Below are 18,782 nucleotides of genomic sequence, written 5' to 3' on the forward strand. Positions count from 1 at the left end.
TTTCTTTTCCACCATAAGCCTCCAGGCGCTCAAAATGTCCACTTGCAGATTCTACAAAAAGACAGTTTCAAATCTGCTCATTAAAAAGGAAGGTTTAACTCTGTAAGATGAATACAAACATCACAAAGGAGTCTCTCAGAATTCCTCTGTGTAGATTTTATGTGAAGATATTTCCTGTTCTACCATAGGCTTCAAAGCATTCCATACGTCCACATGCAGATTCTACAAAAAGAGTGTTTCCAAACTCCTCAATCAAAAGAAAGGTTCAACTCTGTGAGATGAATGCACACATCACATAGAAGTTTCTCAGAATACATCTGTTTAGTTTTCATGTGAAGATATTTCCTTTTCCACCATAGGCTGCAAAACGCTCCAAATATCCGCTGGCAGATTCTACAAAAAGAGGGTTTCCAAACTGCTCAATCATAAAGACAGGATCAACTCTGTTACATGAATGCAAGCATCACAAAGGAGTTTCTCAGAATTCTTCTGTAGAGTTTCAATTTGTAGATATTTCCTTTTCCACCATAGGCCTGAAAGGGCTCAAAATGTCCACTTGCAAATTCTACAAAAAGAGACTTACAAAACTGCTGGATCAAAAGAATGTTTTACTCTGTGAGATGAATGCACACATCCCAAAGAAGTTTCTCAGAATTGTTCTGTCTAATTTTGATGTGAAGATATTTCCTTTTCCACCATAGGTCTAAAAGTGCTCCAAATGTCCACATGCAGATTCTACAAAAAGAGAGTTTCAAAACTGCTAAATCAAAAGTAAGGTTCAACTCTCTTAGATGAATGAACATATCAAAATGAAGGTTGTCAGAATGCTTCAGTCTAGTTTTTATGTGAAGATATTTCCTTTTCCACCACGTGCGTCAAAGCCCTCCAAATGTCCACTTGCAGATTCTCCAAAAAGAGTGTTTCAAAATTGCTCAATGAAAAGTAAGGTTCAACTCTGTGAGATGAATGCACACATCACAAAGAAGTTTCTCAGAATACTTCTGTATGGTTTTTAGGTGAAGATATTTTCTTTTCCACCATAGGCCTCAAAGCGCTCCAAATGTCCACTTGCAGATCCTACAAAAAGAGTTTTTCAAAACTGCTCAATCAAAAGAAAGGTTCACGTCAGTGAGATGAATGCAAATGTCACAAAGAAGTTTTTCTTTTCTTTTTTTTTTTCACAAAGCCAGAAATAAATGTTTATTTAGTTAAAAAAAAATAAAAAGTTGAATGTTGATGACTTCACCATTGAAAATGATGCCTCAATATACAACTTGGCTTCAAAGATCCTTAGCCTTGATTTGGTCATCATGAGTTATTCTCTCCATTTCAGCTTCCCCCATATCATGTAAACATCAGACTTTGTCATCACATATGACAATGTAGCTACCACCAAGATCTCAAGCTCTGAATGTGTCCTTGTACCCAAAACCATCCTCACATAGCCCTTGCCTCTGGCGCCTGTTTTTCTGTTGCCCTCATTATGACCTTACCCTTACCCTTCCTCATCTTATTTATTTATTGTTAAGACAGAGTCTCGCTCTGTCACCCAGGCTGGAGTGTAGTGGCGTGATCTCAGCTCACTGCAGCCTCCTTCTCCCGGGTTCAAGCGATTCTCCTGTCTCAGCCTCGCAAGTAGCTGGGATTACAGGCGTGTGCCGTCACACCCGGCTAATTTTTGTATTTTTAGTAGAGACAGGGTTTCACCATGTTGGCCAGGCTGGTCTCGAACTCAGGTGATCTGCCTGCCTCGGCTTCCCAAAGTACTGAGATTACAGGTGTGAGCCATCGCACCCGGCCCCTCTTTCTTTTCTCCCAAACTATTTGCTCCCCTCAAGCTACATTTGCCTTATAACCTACACACTGTCTAGCATTGTAGAATCTTCATACTTGCTTCAAGCTCCCCTCCTTTAGCCTTCTGCCATCCACACCCTGATATTCCTGTCGCTCTGATCCAATCCCAACTCCCGCATACATGACAGAAGTCACACAGTCTACCTGATGGGATCCGTTGTTCCATCATTTCTAACCTTAGCCTCCTAATGGAGTTGGGGTAGCTTTTCATTTAACTCTAATTCTGTCACAAAGAAGTTTTTCAAAATGCTTCTGTCTAGTTTTTCTGTGAAGATATGTCCTTTACCACCATAGGCCTCAAAGCGCTCCAAATGTCCACTTGCAGATTCTACAAAAAGAGTGTTTCAAAGCTGTTCAATCAAAAGAATGGTCCAGCTCTGAGAGATGAATGCACGCATCACAAAGTAGTTTGTCAGAATGCTTCTGTCTCGTTTTTATGTGAAGGTATTTCCTTTTCCACCATGTGCGTCAAAGCCCTCAAAATGTCCACTTACAGATTCTCCAAAAAGAGTGTTTCAAAATTGCTCAATGAAAAGTAAGGTTCAACTCTGTGAGATGAATGCACACATCACAAAGAAGTTTCTCAGAATGCTTCTGTCTAGTTTTTATGTGAAGATATTTCCTTTTTTGCCATAGGCCCCAAAGCGCTCCAAATGACTACTTGCAGATTCTACAAAAACAGTGTTTCAAAGTTGCTCAATCAAAAGAAAGGTTCAACTCTGAAAGATGAATGCACACATAACAAAGAAGTTTGTCAGAAGATTTCTGTCTAGTTTTTATGTGACGATATATCCTTTTCCAACATAGGCCACAAAGCGGTCCAATTGTCCACTTGCAGATTCTACAAAAAGAGTATTTCAAATCTTCTCAATGAAAAGTAAGATTCAAATCTGTGAGTTGAACGCACACATCGAAAAGAAGTTTATCAGAATGCTTCTGTCTGTTCTATATGTGAAGATGTTCCCTTTTCCACCATAGGCCTCAAAGCGCTCCAAATGTACACTTGCAGATTCTACAAAAAGAGTGTTTCAAAGCTCCTGAATCAAAGAAAGTTTCAATTCTTTGTGAGATGAATGCACACATCACAAAGAAGTTTGTCAGAATGCTTCTATCTAGTTTTTAAGTGAAGATATTTCCTTTTCCACCATAGGCCTCAAAGCACTCCAATTGTCCACTTGCAGATTTTACAGAAAGAGTGCTTCGAAAGTGCTCAATCAAAAGGGAGGTTGAACTCTGTGAGATGAATGCACACATCACAAAGAAGTTTCTCAGAATGCTTCTGTCCAATTTTTATGTGAAGATATTTCGTTTTCCACCATAGGCCTCAAAGCACTCCAAATGTCCACCTGCAGATTCTACAAAAAGAATGTTGCAAAGCTCCTCAATCAAAAGAAAGTTTCAACTCTTTGTGAGATATATGCAGACATCACAAAAAGTTTATCATAATGCTTCTCTCTATTTATTATATGAAGATATTTCGTTATCCATCATAGGCCTCAAAGTGCTCCAAATGTCCACTTTCAGATTCTACAAAAAGGGTTTTTCAAAACTGGACAATCAAAAGTAAGGTTCAACTCTGTGAGATGATTGCACACATCACAAAGAAATTTCTCAGAATGCTTCTGTCTAGTTCTTATGTGAAGATATTTCTTTTTCCACCATAGGCCTCAAAGCACTCCAAATGTCCACTTGCAGATAGCACAAAAAGGATGTTTCAAAACTGCTCAATCAAAAGTAAGTTTCAACTCTGTGAGATGAATGTACACATCACAAAGAAGGTTGTCAGAATACGTCTGTTTAGTTTTTATGTGAAGGTATTCCCTTTTCCACCATCGGCCTCAAAGTGCTCCAAATGTTCACTTGCAGATTCTACAAAAAGGGTGTTTCAAACCTGCTGAATCAAAAGAAAGGTTCAACTCTTTGAGATGAATGCACAAATCACAAAGAAGTTTGTCAGAATGCTTCTGTCTAGTTTGTATGTGAAGATATTTTCTTTTCCACCAGAGGCCTCAAAGCGCTCCAAATGTTCACTTGCAGATTTTACAAATACGGTGTTTCAAAGCTGCTCAATCAAAAGAAAGGTTCAACTCTGTGAGATGAATGCACACATCACAAAGAAGTTTGTCAGAATTCTCTGTGTAGTTTTCATGTGAAGATATTTTCTTTTCCACCATAGGCCTCAAAGCGTTCCAAATGTCCACTTGCAGATTCTATAAAATACTTTTTCAAAACTGCTCAATCAAAAGAAAGGTTCAAGTCAGTGAGATGAATGCAAACGTCACAAAGAAGTTTTTCAAAATGCTTCTGTCTAGTTTTTATCTGAAGATATTTCCTTTTCCACCATAGGCCTCAAAGTGATCCAAATGTCCAATTGCAGATTCTACAAAAAGAGTGTTTCAAAGCTGCTCAATCAAAAGAAAGGTCCAGCTCTGTGAGATAAATGCACACATCACAAAGAAGTTTGTCAGAATGCTTCTGTCTGTTTTTTATGTGACGATATTTCCTTTTCCACCATAGGCCTCAAAGGACTCCAAATGTCCACTTGCACACATTACAAAAAGGGTGTTTCAAAACTGCTCAATCAAAAGTAAGGTTCAACTCTGTGAGATGAATGTGCATGTCACAAAGAAGGTTGTCACAATGCTTCTGTCTAGTTTTTATGTGAAGATATTTCCATTTCCACCATTGGCCTCAAAGTGCTCCAAATGTCCAAATGCAGATTCAACAAAAAGAGTGTTTCAGAACTGCTGAATGAAAGGTAAGGTTCAACTCTGTGAGATAAATGCACACATCACAAAGAAGTTTGTCAGAATGCTTCTGTCTAGTTTTTATGTGAAGATATTTACTTTTCCACCATAGGCCTCAAAGCGCTCCAAATGTCCACTTGCAGATAGTACAAAAAGAGTATTTCAAAACTTCTGAATGAAAATTAAGTTTCAACTCTGAGAGATTAATGCACACATCACAAAGATGTATGTCAGAATGCGTCTATCTAATTTTTACGTGAAGATGTTTCGTTATCCAACATAGGCCTCAAAGCGCTCCTAATGTCCACTTGCAGATTTTACAGAAACAGTGTTTCAAAGCTGCTTAATCAAAATAAAGTTCAAATCTGTGAGATGAATGCACCCATCACAGAGAAATTTGTCAGAATGCTTCTGTATAGTTCTTATGTGAAGATATTTCTTTTTCCACCAAAGGTCTCAAAGCACTCCAAATGTCCACTTGTGGATATTACCAAAAGGGTGCTACAAAACTGCTCAAAAGTAAGGTTCAACTCTGTGACATGAATGTACACATCACAAAGAAGTTTGTCAGAATGCTTTTGTCTAATTTTTATGTGGAGATATTTGCTTTTCCAACATAGGCCTCAAGTGCTTCAAATGTCCACTTGCAGATTCTACAAAAAGAGTGTTTTGAAACAGCTCAATTGAAGGTAAGGTTCAACTCTGTGATGTGAATGCACACATTACAAAGAAGTTTGTCAGAATGCTTCTGTCTAGTTTTTATGTGAAGATATCTCCTTTTCAACCATAGGTCTCAAGCGCTCCAAATGTCCACTTGTAGATTCTACAAAAAGAGTGCTTCAAAATTGCTCAATGAAAAGTAAGGTTCAATTCCATGAGATAAATGCACGCATCACAAAGGAGTTTGTCAGAATGCTTCTGTCTGGTTTTTATGTGATGATATTTCCTTTTCCACCAAAGGCCTCAAAGCACTCCAAATATCCAATTGCAGATTATACAAAAAGAGTGTTTCAGAGCTGCTCAATCAAAAGAAATTTTCCACTCTGTGAGACGAATGCACACATCACAAAGAAGTTTGTCAGAATGCTTCTGTCCAGTTGTTATATGAAGATATTTCATTAACCACCATAGGCCTCAAAGTGCAGCAAATGTCCACTTGCAGATTCTACAAAAAAGAGTGTTTCAAAACTGCTCAATTGAAAGTAAGATTCAACTCTGTGAGATGAATGCACAAATCACAAAGGAATTTCTCAGAATCTTTCTGCCTAGTTCTTATGTGAAGATCTTTCCTTTTCCACCATAGGCCTCAAAGCACTCCAAATGTCCACTTGCAGATTCTACAAAAAGAGGGTTTCCAAATTGCTCAATCAAAAGGAAGGTTCAACTCTGTGAGCTGAAGGCACACATCACAAAGAAGTTTGTCAGAAAGCTTCTTTCTGGTTTTTATGTGAAGATATTTCCTTTTCCACCAAAGGCCTCAAAGCGCTCCAAATGTCCAACTGCAGATGCTACAAAAAGAATGTTTCTGAGCTGCTCAATCAAAAGAAAGGTTCCACCCTGTGAGACGAATGCACACATCATAAAGAAGTTTGGCATAATGCTTCTGTCTAGTTATTATATGAAGATATTTCATTAACCACCATAGGCCTCAAAGTGCAGCAAATGTCAGCTTGCAGATTCTACAAAAAAGAGTGTTTCAAAACTGCTTAATCGAAAGTAAGGTTCAACTCTGTGAGATGAATGCACACATCACAAAGGAATTTCTCAGAATCCTTCTGCCTAGTTCTTATGTGAAGATATTTCCTTTTCCACCATAGGCCTCAAAGCACTCCAAATGTCCACTTGTAGATACTACAAAACGGGTGTTTCAAAACTGCTCAATCAAAAGTAGGGTTCAATTCTGTGAGATGAATGCACACATCAGAAAGGAATTTGTCAGAAAGCTTCTTTCTGGTTTTTATGTGCAGATATTTCCTTTTCCACCAAAGGCCTCAAAGCACTCCAAATGTCCAATTGCAGATGCTACAAAAAGAGTGTTTCAGAGCTGCTCAATCAGAAGAAAGGTTCCACTCTGTAAGGTGCAAGCACACATCATAAAGAAGTTTTTCATAATGCTTCTATCTATTTATTATATGAAGATATTTTGTTATCCACCATAGGCCTCCAAGTGCAGCAAATGTCCACTTGCAGATCCTACAAAGAGAGTGTTTCAAAACTGCTCAATCAAAAGTAAGGTTCAACTCTGTGAGATGAATGCACATATCACAAAGAAGGTTGTCAGAATGCTTCTGTCTAGTTTTTATGTGAAGATAATTCCTTTTCCACCACAGGCCTCAAAGCGCTCGAAATGTCCACTTGCAGATTCTACAAAGAGAGTATTTCAAAACTGCTCAATGAAAAATAAGGCTCAACTCTGTGAGATAAGTGCGCACATCACAAATAAGTTTGTCAGAATGCTTCTGTCTAGTTTTTATGTGAAGATTTTTCGTTTTCCACCATAGGCCTCAAAGCACTCCAAATGTCCACTTGCAGATACTACAAAAAAAGTGTTTCAAAACTTCTCAATGAAAAGTAAGGTTCAACTCTGTGAGATGAATGCACACAACATAAAGAAGTTTGTGAGAATAGTCTGTCTAGTTTTTATGTGAAGATATTTCCTTTTCCACCATAGGCCTCATAGTGGTCAAAATGTCCACTTGTAGATTCTACAAAAAGAGTGTTTCAAAGTTTCTCAATGAAAAGCAAGGTTTAACCCTGTGAGACGAATGCACACATCACAAAGAAGTTTCTCAACAGGCTTCTATCTAGTTTTTATATGAAGACATTTCCTTTGCCTCAATAGGACTCAAAGTCCTCCTATTGCTCACTAGCAGATTCTACAGAAAGAGTGTTTCAAAACTGCTCAATGAAAAGTAAGGTTCAACTCTGTGAGGTGAATGTACACATCACAAAGAAGTTTGTCAGAATGCTTTTGTCTGGTTTTTAAGTGAAGACATTTCCTTTTCTACCATAGGCCTCAAAGCGCTCCAAATATCCACTTGCTGATTCTACAAAAAGAATGTTTCAAAGATGATCAATCAAAAGAAAGGTTCAAATCAGTGTGAGATGAATTCACACATCACAAAGAAGTTTCTCAAAATGCTTCTGTCTAGTTATTATATGAATATATTCTGTTATCCACTATGGGCCTCAAAGTGCTCCAAATGTCCACTTGCATATACTACAAAAAGAGTGTTTCAAAGCTGCTCAATCAAAACAAAGTTTCACCTCGGTGAGATGAATGCACATATCACAAATAAGTTTGTCAGAATGCTTCTGTCTAGTTTTTATGTGAATATATTTCATTTTTCACCATATGCCTGAAATTGTTCCAAATGTCCACTTGCAGGTTCTACAAAAAGAGTGTTTCCAAACTGCTCAATAAAAAGAAAGGCTCAACTCTGTGAGATGAACACACTCAACACAAAGGAGTTTCTCAGAATTCTTTTTTCTCGTTTTTATGTGAAGATATTTCCTTCTCCACCATGGGTCTCAAAGTGCTCCAAAAGTCCACTTGCAGATTGTACAAAAAGAGTGTTTCAAAACTGTTCAATCAAAAGAAATGTTCAACTCTGTGAGATGAATGCACACATCACAAGGCAGTTTGTCAGAATGCGTCTGTCTAATTTTTATGTGAAGATATTTCCTTTTCCACTGTAGTCCTCAAAGTGCTCCAATTGTACACTTGTAGAATCTACAAAAATAGTGTTTTAAAACTGCTCAATCAACAGAAATGTTCAACTCCGTGAGATGAAGGCACACATCACAAAGAAGTTTGTCAGAGTGTTTCTGTCCAGTTCTGAAACACAATTTTTGTGCTATCTGCAAGTGGACTTTTGGAGTGCTTTGAGGCCTATGGTGGATAAGGAAATATCTTCACATGAAAACTAGACAGAAGCATTCTGAAAAATTTCTTTGAGATGTGTGCACTCATCTCACAGAGTTGAACATTTCTTTTGATTGAGTAATTTGGTAACTCTCTGTAGAATCTGCAAGTGGATATTTGGAGCGCTATGAGGCCTATGGTGGAAAAGGAAGTATCTTCACTTAAGAACTAGACAGAAACATTCTGACAAACTTCTTTGTGATGTGTGCATTCATCTCACAGAGTTGAACCATTCTTTTGATTGACCAGTTTTGAAACACTTTCTTTGTAGAATCTGCAAATGGACATTTGGAGGGCTTTGCAACCTATGGTGGAAAAGGAAATATCTTCACATAAAAACTATTCTGAAACATTCTGACAAACTCCTTTGTGATGCGTGCATTCATCTCATGGAGTTGAAACTTCCTTTGCATTGAGCAGTTTTGAAAAACTCTTTTTGTAGAATCTGCAAGTGTACACTTGGAGCGCTTTGAGGCCTATTGTCAAAAAGGTAAAAACTTCACATAAAATCTAGACAGGATCATTCTTAGAAAATTCTTTGTGATGTGATCATTCATCTCACAGTTGAATCTTTCTTTTGATTGAGCAGTTTTGAAACACTCTTTGTAGAATTTCCACCTGGGCATTTGGCCCCTAAGAGGCCTATGTTGGAAAAGGAAATATCTTCACATTAAAACTAGACAGAAGCTTTCTGAGGTACTTCTTTGTGATGTGTGCATTCATCTCAGAGAGTTGAACCTTTCTTATGAATGAGCAGTTTGGAAAAACTCTTTTTGTAGAATCTGCAATTGGACATTTGGAGTGCTTTGCAGCCTATGTTGGAAAAGGAATCATCTCACATAAAAACTAGACAGAAGCAACCTGGCAAACTTCTTTGTCATGTCTGCATTCATCTCAAAGGGTTGAACCTTACTTTGATTGAGCAGTTTTGAAACACTCTTTTTGTAGAATCTGCAATTGGTCATTTGGAGCGCTTTGAGGCCTATGATGCAAAATGAAATATCTCCACATATTAACTAGACAGAAGCATTCTGAGAAGCTTCTTTGTGATGTGTGCATTCCTCTCACAGAGCTGAATATTTCTTTTGATTGAGCAGCTTTGAAACACTCTTTTTGTAGTATCTGCAAGTGTACATTTGTTGCGCTTTGCAAACTATGGTGGTAAAGGGAATATCTTCATATAAAAACTAGACTGAATCATTCTGAGAAAATACTTTGTGATGTGTGCATTCATCTCATAGAGTTGAACATTGCTTTTGATTGAGCAGTTTTGAAACACCCTTTTTGTACTATCTGGAAGTGGATATTTGGAGTGCTTTGAAGCCTATGGTGGAGAAGGAAATATCTTCGCATAAAAACAAGACAGAAGCATTCTGACAAATTACTTTGTGATGTGTGCATTTATCTCACAGAGCTGAACCTTTCTTTTGATTGAGTAGTTTGGAAACCCTCTTTTTGTAGAATCGGCAAATGGACATTTGAGGGCTTTGAGGCCTATGGTGGAAAAATAAATATCTTCAATTAAAAATTAGACAGAAGCATTCTGAGAGATTTCTTTGGATGTGTGCATTCATGTCACAGAGTTGAAATTTTCTTTTGATTGAGCAGTTTTGAAACACTCTTTTTGTAAAATCTGCAACTGGACATTTGGAGCACTTTGAGGACCATGTTGGAAAAGGAAATATCTTCACATAAAAACTAGACATAAGCATAATGAAAAACTTCTTTGTGATGTGTGCATTCATCTCACAGAGTTGAACTTTTCTTTTGTTTGAGCAGCTTAAAAACACTCTTTTTGTAGAATCTGCAAGTGAACTTTCGGAGTGCTTTGAGGCCTATGGTGGAAAAGGAAATATCTTCACATAAAAACTATAGAGAAATATTCTGACAAACTTCGTCATAATGGGTGCATTCATCTTATGGAGTTGAAAATTAGTTTTGAATGACCAATTTGAAACACTCTTTTTGTAGGATCTGCACATAGACATTTGGAGCGCTTTGAGGCCTATGGTGGAAAATGAAATATCTTCACATAAAAACTAGACAGAAGCATTCTGAAAAAATTTTGTGATGTGTGCATTCATCTCACAGAGTTGGACCTTTCTTTTGATTGAGCAGTTTTGAAACACTCTTTTTGTAGAATCTGCAAGCGGACATGTGGAGTGCTTTGAGGCCAATGGTGGAAAAGGAATATCTTCACATAAAAACTACGCAGAAGCATTCTGTCAAACTCCTTTGTGACGGGTACATTCATCTCACAGAGTTGAACATTTCTTTTGATTGAGCAACTTTGAAACACCATTTTTGTAGAATCTGCGAGTGGACATTTTGCACACTTTGAGGCCTATGGTGGAAAAGGAAATAACTTAACGTAAAAACTAGACAGAAGAATTCTGACAAACTTCTTTGTGATTTGTGCATTCATCTCACAGAGTTGAACCTTACTTTACGTTGAGCAGTTTTGAAACCCTTTTTGCAGAATCTTCATGTGGTCATTTGGGGCGCTTTGAGGCATATGGTGGAAAAGGAAATATCTTCACATAAAAACTACTCAGAAGCATTCTGACAAACTTATTTCTGATGTGTACATTCATGTCACAGGGTTGAAACTGATTTTTCATTGAGCAGTTTTGAAACACTTTTTTTGTAGAATCTGCAAGTAGACATTTGGAGCAACTTGATTCCTATCGTGGATAACGAAATATCTTCCTTTAATAACTAGACACAAGCATGGTGAGAAATTTCTTTGTGATGTGTGCATTCATCTCACAGAGTTGATCCTTTCTTTAGATTGAGCAGCTTTGAAACACTCTTTTTGTAGGATCTGCAAGTGGTCATTTGGAACACTTTGAGGCCTACGGTGGAAAAGGAAATATCTTCACATAAAAACTAGACAGAAGCATTCTACCAAACTTCTTTGTGATGTGTGCATTCATCTCACAGAATTGAATCTTACTTTTGATTGAGGAGTTTTGAAAGACGCTTTTTGTACTATTTGCAAGTGGACATTTGGAGTGATTTGAGGCCTATGGTGGAAAAGGAAATATCTTCACATGAGAACTAGACAGAAGCATCTTGACAAATTTCTTCATCATGTGTGCATTCATCTCACAAAGTTGAACCTTACTTTTCATTGAGCAGCTTTGAAACACTGTTATTGTAGAATCTGCAAGTGGACATTTGGAGCGCTGTGAGACCAATGGTGGAAAAGGAAAAATCTTCACATAAAAACTAGACAGAAGCATTGTGACAAACTTCTTTGTGATGTGTGCATTCATCTCACAGAGTTGAAACATTCTTTTGATTGACGAGCTTTCAAAAGCTCTTTTTGTAGAATCTGGATGTGGACATTTGGAGTGCTTTGAGGCCCATGGTTTGAAACACTCTTTTTGTAGAATCTGCAAGTGGACATTTGGAGCGCTTTTTGGTGTCTGGTGGAAAAGGAAGTATCTTTACGTAATAACTAGACAGAAGCATTCTGACCCACTTCTTTGTGATGTGTGCATTCATCTCACAGAGTTGAACCTTTCTTTTGATTGTGCAGTTTTGAAACAATGTTTTTGTAGAATCTGCAAGTGGACATTTGGAGCGCTTTGAGGCCTATGGTGGAAAAGGAAATATCTTCACATAAAAACTAGACAGAAGAAATCTGGCAAACTTCTTTTTGACGTGTGCATTCATCTCACAGAGTTGAAGCTTTCCTTTGATTGAGCAGCTTTAAGCACCCTTTTTGTAGAATCTGCGAGTGGACTTTGGAAGCGCTTCGAAGCCTATGGTGAAAAAAGAAATATCTTCACATAAAAACTAGACACAAGAATTCTGACAAACTTCTTTGTGATTTCTTTATTCATCTCAGAGAGGTGACCCTTACTTTTGATTGAGCAGATTTGAAACACTTTTTTTGTAGAATTTGGAAGTGGACATTTGGGGCGCTTTGAGGTCTATGGTGGAAACGGAAATATCTTCACATAAAAACCAGGCAGAAGCATTCTGACAAACTTCTTTGTGATGTGTGCATTCACCTCACCGAGTTGAACATTTCTTTTGATTCAGCAGCTTTGAAACACTCTTTTTTTTGAATCTGCAAGTGGACATTTGGAGCGCTTTGTGTCCTATGGTGGAAAAGGATATATCTTCACATAAAAACTAGATAGAAGCATTCTGACAAACTTGTTTGTGATGTGTGCATTCATCTCACAGAGTTGACACTTACTTTTCATTGAGGAGTTTTGAAACACTGTTTTTATAGAATCTGCAAGTGGACATTTGGAGCGCTTTGAGGCCTATAGTGTAAAAGGAAATGTCTTCACAAAAAAACTAGACAGAAGCATTCTGGCAAACTTATTTGTGATGTATGCAATCATCTCACAGAGTTTAACCTTTCTTTCGATTGAGCAGCTTTGAATCACTCTTTTTGTAGAATCTGCAAGTGAATATTTTGAGCTCTTTGAAGCTTATGGTGGAAAAGGAAATACCGTCACATAAAAACTAGACAGAAGGATTCTGACAAAATTCTTTGTGATGTGTGCATTCATCAGAGAGTTGAACCTTATTTTTCATTGAGCAGTTTTGAAACACTCTTTTTGTAGAATCTGCAAGTGTCCATTTGGGGCACTTTAAGGCCTTTATTGGAAAAGGAAATATCTTCATATAAAAACTATACAGAAGCATTTGGACAAATTTTGTGACGTGCTTTTTCATCTCACAGAGTTAAAACTTTCTTTTGATTCAGCAGCTTTTTAACACCCTTTTTGTAGAATCTGCAAGTGTACTTTTGGGGTGCTTTAAGGCCTTTATTGGAAAAGGAAATATCTTCATATAAAAACTATACAGAAGCATTCGGACAAACTTTGTAACATGCGTTTTCATCTCACAGAGTTAAAACTTCTTTTGATTCAGCAGCTTTTAAACACCCTTTTTGTAGGATCTGCTAGTGGACATTTGGAGCAATTTGAGGCCTATGGTGGAAAAGGAAATATCTTCACATAACAACTAGACAAAAGAATTCTGAGAAACTTCTCTGTGATGTGTGCGTTCATGTCACAGAGTTGAATCTTTCTTTTGATTGAGCACTTTGGAATCTCTTTTTGTAGAATCAGCAGGTGGAAATTTGGAGGGCTTTGTGGCTATGGTAGAAAAGGATATATCTTCACATAAAATCTAGACAGAAGGAATCTGAAAAACTTGTTTTATTATTATTATTATACTTTCAGTTTTAGGGTACATGTGCACAATGTGCAGGTTACTTACATAGGTATACATGTGCCATGCTGGTGAGCTGCACCCACTAACTCGTCATCTAGCATTAGGTATATTTCCCACTGCTATCTCTCTTGCCTCCCCGCAACCCACAACAGTCCCCAGAGTGTGATGTTCCCCTTCCTGTGTCCATGTGTTCTCATTGTTCAATTCCCACTTATGAGTGAGAATATGCGGTGTTTGGTTTTTTGTTTTTGCGATAGTTTACTGAGAATGATGATTTCCAATTTCATCCATGTCCCTACAAAGGACATGAACTCATCATTTTTTATGGCTGCATAGTATTCCATGGTGTATATGTGCCACATTTTCTTAATCCAATCTATCATTGTTGGACATTTGGGTTGGTTCCAAGTCTTTGCTACTGTGAATAGTGCTGCAATAAACATACGTGTGCATGTGTCTTTATAGCAGCATGATTTATAGGCCTTTGGGTATATACCCAGTAATGGGATGGCTGGGTCAAATGGTATTTCTAGTTCTAGATCCCTGAGGAATCCCCACACTGACTTTCGCAATGGTTGAACTAGTTTACAGTCCCACCAACAGTGTAAAAGTGTTCCTATTTCTCCACATGCTCTCCAGCACCTGTTGTTTCCTGACTTTTTAATGATTGCCATTCTAACTGGTGTGAGATGGTATCTCATTGTGGTTTTGATTTGCATTTCTCTGATGGCCAGTGATGGTGAGCATTTTTTCATGTGTTTTTAGGATATCCAGGAATTGAACTCAGCTCTGCACCAAGTGGACCTAATAGACATCTACAGAACTCTCCACCCCAAATCAACAGAATGTACATTTTTTTCACACCACACCACACCTATTCCAAAATTGACCACATACTTGGAAGTAAAGATCTCTGCAGCAAATGTAAAAGAAAAGAAATTATAACAAACTGTCTCTCAGACCACAGTGCAATCAAACTAGAACTCAGGATTAAGAAACTCACTCAAAACCGCTCAACTACATGGAAACTGAACAACCTGCTCCTGAATGACTACTGGATACATAACAAAATGAAGGCAGAAATAAAGATGTTCTTTGAAACAACGAGAACAAAGAAACAACATACCAGAATCTCTGGGACACATTCAAAGCAGTGTGTGAGGGAAATTTATAGCACTAAATGCTCACAACAGAAAGCAGGAAAGATCCAAAATTGACACCTTAATATCACAATTAAAAGAACTAGAAAAGCAAGAGCAAACACATTCAAAACTAGTAGAAGGCAAGAAATAACTAAAATCAGAGCAGAACTGAAGGAAATAGATACACAAAAACCCTTCAAAAAATTAATGAATCCAGGAGCTGGTTTTTTGAAAGGATCAACAAAATTGATAGACCACTAGCAAGACTTATAAAGAAAAAAAGAGAGAAGAATCAAATAGACGCAATAAAAAATGATAAAGGGGATATCACCACCGATCCCACAGAAATACAAACCACCATCAGAGATTACTACAAACACCTCTATGCAAATAAACTAGAAAATCTAGAAGAAATGGATAAATTCCTCGACACATACACTCTCCGAAGACTAAACCAGGAAGAAGTTGAATCTCTGAATAGACCAATAACAGGAGCTGAAATTGTGGCAATAATCAATAGCTTACCAACCAAAAAGAGTCCAGGACCAGATGGATTCACAGCTGAATTCTACCAGAGGTACAAGGAGGAACTGGCACCATTCCTTCTGAAGTTATTCCAATCAATAGAAAAAGAAGGAATCCACCCTAACTCATTTTATGAGGCCAGCATCATCCTGATACCAAAGCCAGGCAGAGACACAACAAAAAAAGAGAATTTTAGACCAGTATCCTTGATGAACATTGATGCAAAAATCCTCAATAAAATACTGGCAAAACGAATCCAGCAGCACATCAAAAAGCTGATCCACCATGATCAAGTGGGCTTCATCCCTGGGATGCAAGGCTGGTTAAATATAAGCAAACCAATAAACGTAATCCAGCATTTAAACAGAACCAAAGACAAAAACCACATGATTATCTCAATAGATGCAGAAAAGGCCTTTGACAAAATTCAACAACGCTTCATGCTAAAAACTCTCAATAAATTACGTATTGATGGGACGTATCTCAAAATAGTAAGAGCTATCTATGACAAACCCACAGCCAATATCGCACCGAATGGGCAAAAACTGGAAGCATTCCCTTTGAAAACTGGCACAAGACAGGGATGCCCTCTCTCACCACTCCTATTCAACATAGTGTTGGAAGTTCTGGCCAGGGCAATCAGGCAGGAAAAGGAAATAAAGGGTATTCAATTAGGAAAAGAGGAAGTCAAATTGTCCCTGTTTGCAGACGACATGATTGTATATCTAGAAAACCCCATTGTCTCAGCCCAAAATCTCCTTAAGTTGATAAACAATTTCACCAAAGTCTCAGGATACAAAATCAATGTACAAAAATCACAAACATTCTTATACACCAATAACAGACAAACAGAGAGCCAAATCATGAGTGAACTCCCATTCACAATTGCTTCAAAGAGAATAAAATACCTAGGAATCCACCTTACAAGGGACATGAAGGACCTCTTCAAGAACTACAAACCACTGCTCAATGAAATAAAAAAGGATACCAGGAAATGGAAGAACATTCCATGCTCATGGGTAGGAAGAATCAATATCATGAAAATGGCCATACTGCCCAAGGTAATTTACGGATTCAATGCCATCCCCATCAAGCTACCAATGATTTTCTTCACAGAATTGGAAAAAACTACTTTAAAGTTCATATGGAACCAAAAAAGTGCCCGCATCACCAAGTCAATCCTAAGCCAAAAGAACAAAGGTGGAGGCATCATACTACCTGACTTCAAACTATACTACAAGGCTACAGTAACCAAAACAGCATGGTACTGGTACCAAAACAGAGATATGGATCAATGGAACAGAACAGCGTCCTCAGAAGTAACGCCGTATATCTACAACTATCTGATCTATGACAAACCTGAGAAAAATAAGCAATGGGGAAAGGATTCCCTATTTAATAAATGGTGCTGGGAAACTGGCTAGCCATATGAAGAAAGGTGAAACTGGATCACTTCCTTACACCTTATGCAAAAATCAATTCAAGATGGATTAAAGACTTAAACGTTAGACCTCAAACCATAAAAACCCTAGAAGAAAACCCAGGCACTACCATTCAGTACATAGGCATGGGCAAGGTCTTCATGTCTAAAACAACAAAAGCAATGGCAACAAAAGCCAAAATTGACAAATGGGATCTAATTAAACTAAAGAGCTTCTGCACAGCAAAAGAAACTACCATCAGAGTGAACAGGCAACCCACAAAATGGGAGAAAATTTTTGCAATCTACTCATCTGACAAAGGGCTAATATCCAGAATCTACAATGAACTCAAACAAATTTACAAGAAAAAAACAAACAACCCTATCAAAAAGTGGGTGAAGGAAATGAACAGACACTTCTCAAAAGAAGACATTTATGAGGAACTTCTTTGTGATGTGTAAATTCATCTTACAGAGTTAAAACTTTGATTGAGCAGTTTTGAAACTCACTTTTTGTAGCATCTGCAAGCGTACATTTGTAGCAATTTGCATCTTGTAGTAGAAAAGGAAATATCTTCACATAAAATCTAGACAGAAGCAACCTGAGATACTTCTTTGTGATGTGTGCATTCATCTTACAGAGTTAAAACTTTCTCTTGATTGAGGAGTTTTGAAACCCTCTTTTTGTAGAATCTGCAAGTGGACATTTGGAGCGCTTTGTGGCCTATGGTGGAAAAGTTAATATTTTCACATAAATAATAGACAGAAGAATTCTGAGAAACTTCTTTGTGATGTATACGTTCATCTCACAGATTTGAAACTTTCTTTTGATTGAGCAGTTTGGAAACACTCTTTTTGTAGAATCTGCAACGGACAATTGGAACACTTTGCGTCTTATGGTAGAAAAGGAAATATCTTCACATAAAATCTAGACAGAAGCAATCTGAGAAACTTATTTTTGATGTGTGCTGTCATCTCACAGAGTTAAACTTTTCTTTTGATTTAGTAGTATTGAAACTCTCTTTTTGCAGAAACTGCAAGTGGAGATTTGGGGTGCTTTGGGGCCTATGGTGGAAAAGGAAATATCTTCACATAAAAACTTTACAGAAGAACTCTGACAAACTTCTTTGTGATGTGTGTGTTCATCTCACAGAGTTGAACACTTCTTTTGATTCGGCAGTTTGGAAAAAATCATTTGTAGAATCTGCAAGTGGACATTTGGAGCGCTTTGTGGCCAATGGTAGAAAAGGAAATATCTTCATAAAAAACCTAAAGAGAAGCAATCTGAGAAACTTCTTTGTGATGTGTGCATTCATCTCACAGAAATAAACATTTCTTTTGATTGAGCAGTTTTGAAACTCTCTTTTTGTAGAATCCGCAACTGGACATTTGGAGCCCTTTGAGGCCTTTGGTGGAAAAGGAAATAACTTCACATAAAAACTAGACAGAAGAATTCTGAGAAACTTCTTTGTTATGTGTGCGTTCATCTCACAGAGTTGAACTTTCTTTTGATTGAGCAGTTTGGAAACAGTCTTTTTATAGCATCGGCAAATGGACATTTGGGGTGCTTTTGGGCCTATGTTAGAAAAGGAAATATCTTCACATACAATCTAGACGGAAGCATTCTGAGAAATTTCTTTATGATGTGTGCGTTCATCTCACAAAGTTGAACATTTCTTTTGATTGAGCACTTTGGAAGCATTCTTTTTGTAGAATCTGCAAGTGGACAATTTGGAGCGCTTTGCGGCCTTTGGTAGAAAATGAAATATCTTCAACTAAAATCTACACAAAATCAATCTGAGAAACTTCTTTGTGATGTGTGCATTCATCTCAAAGAGATAAACCTTTCTTTTGATTGAGCAGTTTTGAAACTCTCTTTTTGTATAATCTGCAAGTGGACATTTGAAGCGCTTTTTGGCCTATGGTGGAAAAGGAATTATCTTCACATAAAAACTAGACAGAAG

The sequence above is a fragment of the Pan paniscus genome, chromosome 15 (assembly GCF_029289425.2).
Source record: "Pan paniscus chromosome 15, NHGRI_mPanPan1-v2.0_pri, whole genome shotgun sequence".
Lineage (NCBI taxonomy): Eukaryota > Metazoa > Chordata > Mammalia > Primates > Hominidae > Pan > Pan paniscus.